This window comes from Periplaneta americana, chromosome 4, assembly GCF_040183065.1.
Source record: "Periplaneta americana isolate PAMFEO1 chromosome 4, P.americana_PAMFEO1_priV1, whole genome shotgun sequence".
NCBI classification, from domain to species: Eukaryota; Metazoa; Arthropoda; class Insecta; order Blattodea; family Blattidae; genus Periplaneta; species Periplaneta americana.
Window position 1 is genome coordinate 70,821,372 of NC_091120.1, and position 6,836 is coordinate 70,828,207.

The following is a 6,836-nucleotide window of genomic DNA, read 5'->3' on the forward strand; positions in this document are numbered from 1 at the left end:
GAAAAAATATAAGATGAAAATGATCTAAGTGGAAACGAAAATAAATAATTATAATGAACAAAAGCCCTCATTTAAAAACCAAATTGATTATACAATAACGGGAAATATAACAAAAAAAGCCCCTGGGAAATATTTAGTTGCGTTATTTCAATATGTCCGGTATATGGTTTGCTGTCAAATAGGCTACAGTATGCAGCTATTTTTAAGAAAGTTATATTTCGCGGATCCATTACCATAACTAGGTAACTGCAAGTCTAATATTTTGAGGTAATTAAGAAACAGTTTTTGTGTAAGCAATCTATTACACTCGAACTTCCTTAATTAGAACTTCTACAACTCGATTTTTCGATATCTCGAAGTATCATATAATTTATATATAATATTTTTCTATATATCTCGAACTTCTATTACCAAATTTTTTTATATCTCGAATATTTATCTTCCCAGTAAGAAATACATTTTCTTTAATTCGATTTTAAGATGAAAATGAAAGTTATGTATACATGTGTAAGTTAAATTGAATGAACGTATTGAGATACTATTACTTCAAACAGGCATTTTACGAGTATATTAGTATTTTTCTTTCTTTGCAAGTGTCTCCCAGGAATCAACCAATTAGTACTAATCATACCCTTGCCAATCAGTGCAGGAAGGTATCTGTATCGTAATTGTGTAGCACCATCAGCACTACTGCGAGAACATAATGACATGTCTTTAACATTATTTTTCCCAAACTTTGTTATGAACTGCTAAAATTGTAGTCCTGAAAAGCAAAGAAAAGTCCATTGACAATTTGGCATTCTCTACTTCTCTCTTGAAAGTTATGCGGCGATACTTGTCATTAGTAAAAGTTTATGATACCGACAATTTTTTCACAGACTTATTTTCAATATCTCGAGTTTTCTATAACTCGAAGCGTTACTAGTTTCCGGAAGCACATCGAGATATAAAAGTTCGACTCTATCTCCTTGTATTAATGCTCTGTAGTGGAGATTTTTAAACAAGTTTAGTTTAAGAATCCATAATGGATCTGTAAGCTTATTACTAAATATACTGCAGTAGTCATGAAACCATACTTACTTACTTGCTTTTAAGGAACCCGGAGGTTCATTGCCGCCCTCACATGAGCCCGCCAGCGGTCCCTATCCTGAGCAAGATTAATCCAGTCTCTATCATCATATCCCACCTCCCTCAAATCCATTTTAATATTATCTTCCCATCTACGTCTCGGCCTCCCTAAAGGTCTTTTTCCCTCCGGTCTCCCAACTAACATTCTATATGCATTTCTGGATTCGCCCATACGTGCTACATGCCCTGCCCATCTCAAACGTCTGGATTTAATGTTCCTAATTATGTCAGGTGAAGAATGCAATGCGTGCAGTTCTGCGTTGTGTAACTTTCTCCATTCTCCTGTAACTTCATCCCTCTTAGCCCCAAATATTTTCCTAAATACCTTATTCTCAAACACCCTTAACCTATGTTTCTCTCTCAAAGTGAGAGTCCAAGTTTCACAACCATAAAGAACAACCGGTAATATAACTGTTTTATAAATTCTAACTATGAAACCATAATAGATATATAAACTTGCTATTAAATAATCTACTGAATAGACCCTAAACACAAAACTCAAAACCGAAAAAAATCTAGTTACCTATTTATACATGGATCATTCAATAATTAGTGGCAACCATGTGTGTATGTGCCGCTATCAGCGGTAAATGATGCAAGCTAATAGGCCTAACAATGAGAAAGAAGAGCATTTGATGTATTTTTCCTGTGAGTTTGAAGACAGTAATCTCATTTATAAGATATTTCTAGTGAGTTGAATTTGTAGACTGTTATCTGTAGTGCTCTAAAATGTTTAGCAAATACAAACAAAGATGCTTAATTAAAATTCAGATTGCAAGAGGCAAGAATGCTCGACAAAGCCATACAACATTACTGGAAGCTTGTGGTAGAGAGACTTCTCCATATTGTATCGTGGCTAGGTGGGCACATGCATTTCGCAACGGGAGGGAAGATGTTCATAAAAAACGTGGAGCTGGCAGATCGCTATTGACAAGTGATGATGTGCATGTGAACGCTGTAAGAGCACCGCTGGAAGAACATCGTTATTGGACATGTATTTTCAACAGCAGGTACACTATTTGTTTAATGTTATTTATTACCAGTTTACCCCAATATTTTTATAGTCATCGCATAATTTTTCCCATCCCCTCGAATTTTCACTTCTCATCTCGAAAAAAGTGGGAAAATTACGTGAGTAAATACGACATTTCCGTTATTGAAAAAATTGCAGAACATTTGTCTCGATGTTAGAAGAATCGAATCATACTCTTCCAGAAAAGAATGCCCATCTTTGATTCTCAAATCCTTTCACTGCAAAAGAGCATGCCTCTCATTCCCTCTTCCTATCTTACGAATTAATTTGAAAGGAATATCATGACATTCGCCCATCAGTAATAATGCTTTCTGAACATGTCATGTGCCTTTGTTAATCCAACTGCTTCTTTTGCATGATAACTGTTCATTTGGCCGAGATATCTAGTACGTGGTTCCGGTTGCCATGAAAGTCACAAGATAAATTTCCTCCTGATTGCTTCTGTCTCACAAATCAAGAGGAAGTTACGTAACAATGAAGAAAAGACAGGCGTCAATTGAAAGGTTACTCGTGGCCCGCGGCCCCGATATGTCAGTAGCAAACTTAGTTATGGAACAAGATCAGGGTGTGGTGAGAGCGAAAGTCTCGTCGTCAACTGGACAAGAAAGTGGAGAGCGCAGGTCCGCATCTCTAAGTTATAAATAAACAGTGTCGTGTAAATGACTCATGTTTTCTGAGATTTTTAAAAGAAGGCTAACAAAATAACCGTATTTTACGTAACAAATAAATTTTTTCGAATTCACTTCTCTTGGTAAATTCACAGTACTCTCGTTTTTCTTTAATATGTTTTTTCCTTTTCTTCAGATATGTAGGCCTAATGACTTGGGATGGAAGTTCGACAGAGGTGAACAACACTAACTGTCGCTCTCGCTCGCTGTGTTCGTTGCATTTGTCTTTCGAGTCTCGTCTCGTCATTCTCGTGTGCTTCGAGTCTCGCTCATCATTCTCAAAATAGCATTTGGTTGGCGTGGAAAGATTTCGTAACTTTGAATAACATACATCATTGAAATAAATAATAATATAAGTGTTTAAATGAGACAAAAAGACAAAACAAAACAGTATCTTAGTTATCAAAATGTTCTGGATCTATTATATAATATTTAACGACGCTCGCAACTGCAGACGTTATATCAGCGTCACCGGATGTGCCGGAACTTTGTCCCGCAGGAGTTATTTTACATGCCAGTAAATCTACTGACATGAGCCTGTCGCATTTAAACACACTTAAATTCCATCGACCTGGCCCGGGATCGAACTCGCAACCTTGGGCATAGAAGGCCAGCGCTATACCAACTCGCCAACCAGGTCGACTATATGATATTACCTATGGTATGTAAATATAAAAAAAAACAATTCTCAAATAAATTTGCATTTCTAAGAAACATAAAACATAACGTTAATATATTTTTACTTGAGATTGCATACTTGATCTCAAACATATGAAAAGAAAATTCCTAGCCTTTTAATAAGGCCTAGTAATTAAATAAAGACTGGGAAACGATTATACACTGAAAGGTAGAGATGATATTTCAAATAAGCTACTTGATTGTTTATACATATGTAACAGTTGGTCTTTCAATCGTTATAGTACCCGAGACACGTGTAGACTACATTTCTAGCTCTCATTACCTAAACGCAGTGTATGCTGTGGATGAAACGAACACAGGTGCTACTTCCTCAATCCTTCAACTGCAACTGAAGCAATTTTCATTTATGTTGCGACATCCTCTTCGCAGTTCTGCCAACCTGTGCATTATTTATGGAATTACCATCGTAAATATAAGAAAGAAATATGTTTTTAACAACTTTAAGCTAAAGCGGTAGCATGAAAATCACTCTGACGCTACTCTGTTCTTGATCTAATACAATTCTAAAGAGAAGCCTTACTAATTCAACGTAACGAGTTCCCTATTATGGGGTAGGACGGAGAGACTAATATGGGGTACTCTATATTAGGGTATATATGTTACTACTTTAGAAATAGTCCTATTAAGTGCAAATAGAACTTTTGTATCTGCATGTTTTCAATTATGCACTACCCCATATTAGGAAACCAATTTTGATATTCTTTTAAAATCGAGTTTGTAGCCTAGAGTATATTTGTAGAGCCCGATCGCAAACTCGTGGCATCTGCGCGAAAGACGAATTGGCATCCACTTACATGGACTCGCCCAAGAGTCTTGCTTGGGGAGGGAGGTGTTTAAACAGTACGCTCTATGACATGGATGGGCATCGTGCCTCACTTGAGAAATAATCCTCACTGACCTTCACAGAGCTTATCGCTGTGAGTGACGTCACCTTCACAGTCCCCGTCCCTCCCTCACGCAGCTCCTAGGCGTGGGCAGGTTCTATATCAGTTTCATAAGCAATATCAGTGGTGGCATAATGACATTATCAAAGCAGTGTGTACGCGTTAGAAAACGATTATTTCATGAGAAATGGGAGGAAGAGTTTTTTTGCTATTTAGAAGGGGAGAACATACGATGTTTGTTATGCTCGAAAATCCTATTAGGCATTAATAAATTTAATATACAACGACATTACTCCTTATGTCATAAAGAACATGCTGAATTAGAAGGTAAGACAAATTAAATATTATTTATCGTACTATTCCGAAGAAAATTTATGATCTTAACATTTGCATAGTATACTAAATACGACATTATACCTTAAACACGCTACATTAAAAGCCACGAGGAATTAAATGTTGTTTGTACGTATTATTTCCAAAAGAAATTTATAAAACAAATATCAAATGTGCGTAGAAAACGAAATATGATTTTCTGAAATTATTTTAGGTCGAGAACGTGCAAATCTATTAAGTAATCTTGATAAACGCCAGAATATTCAAGAAAATAAACGTAGACTACGTGATGGAATATTATTGGCTAGTTACGCAATTTCTCGCCTATCATTTAAATCAATTCAATGCTGAAGAAACAGTAAAGAGGTTTATGATTAAAGCTGCCGAATTAATTTGCCCACGTGGTTTTTAACATATTGTTTTATAGTGATCTATACAGTTGCCACGTTCAAACGACATGAGTACTTTTACTTATCCAATCCAATTCCGATTACACTCTTATGATAATTTCCTATTTCTATTTCGTATTATTTATATATTTCAGACATAATTCATCACTCATTGGACTCTACTGAACAAGAGTTCCACAGAATATTATGAAGTTTAATTACAACACTACGTGGTTTTTAACATTATTTTAATTTATGACTTGTAATATTAAATTTTAATTATGGAGATGTTTTGTACACCATTAATCTTAAACAGTTTATCTACCACCAATGTAATAGCTACATAGTTTGATATTGAGATATTGTATAATTGTGCCTGAAGATGCCTGAATGGGCGAAAACGTTTGCAATTTGTAGCTCATGTATATAAAACTTAATGACCATATAATATAAGTCATTATTTTACATTGATTTGTCATTTGACTGAGTAACAAATATTATATTGTGTTTATCTATAATTTGCCCAAGTTAAATAAAAATTTTCGAGTCGCACTTTAACCAAGCGCTTTCCTAATAATTCGCCACTGATCGCCTTAGCGATTACGATAAGGTGACGCAGGTCACAGCAGTTTATATTTCCCATCCTTCTCTGCAGTCTCCTCTCCTAGTAAACAAACTATTTCAAATCGAGTGCCTCACGTAACCGAAAATTGTGTCCATGTACTTGATCTCTTGGAACCATGTGGAATGTTGAAGTTATCACTGGAGCAGCTTAACACCCTTTGGAACAGTTGGCACAGGTTATATCACGAAACTATTTCGATCAATTGTGAAACAGTTTCAAAAAAACTGTTCCAACTTTTTTTTTTTTACCCATCTCTACACTCTCCCACTCCGAAGTCTCAGAAAGAAGCTAGCGCATGTTGGTGCTACGAGTTTGCGATCAGGATCTATAGATGAATGACATCCTACAACGTAAGGAAAAAGCTGAACAATCAATTTCAATTATCTGTGGCTACAAATATTTCATATTCTCGACAGTATTAAAGAAACAAAAACGGTACCCTCCTATTCGGCTACTTATAGGCCTATCTATTTGGTACAATACAAAACAATGAGGCGGAATAAAACTAAAAGAGGAACCGAGAAATCCGTACAGAATATCTCGCATTCCTCCACACAAGTCATAAAAAATTCGAAGATCAACAGAAAGTATTCACTGCATCTTACAGGTTCACATTGGGCGTTGAATACAGACAATCTGTCCACTGCAGCTTGTCTATTCCAGTAATAAGAAATCTCGCAGGCGTGTTCCTCTCCTCGTAATGACACATAATTAGGTCTGCCCTTTCTCCTCGTTTTATTACCTTCTCGATAATGTATTACGTTGCTGCCTGATCGTGTGCTTCCCTCGCCCGGGGCAACACTATCGCCTCCCGATGCATTCACCTGCGCCATCTTGTGTTCCTGTTAATTGTGCATTATAATCCGCAAGGGAGGGGCGTCACCGAGACGCATGCGCCAGATGATAGCTATATGATTGTCATGAGAACCAGGCCATGGTATCAGTTCCGGGGCAAGCCAAACATGCTGCCGAGATTATGTAAAACAATTATAACAGCTAAGGTGAAATTTTAAGAATTATTACTTCCTATAAAAACGATGTAATATGACGATGCAAGTCCTAATTAATGCCAGAGAC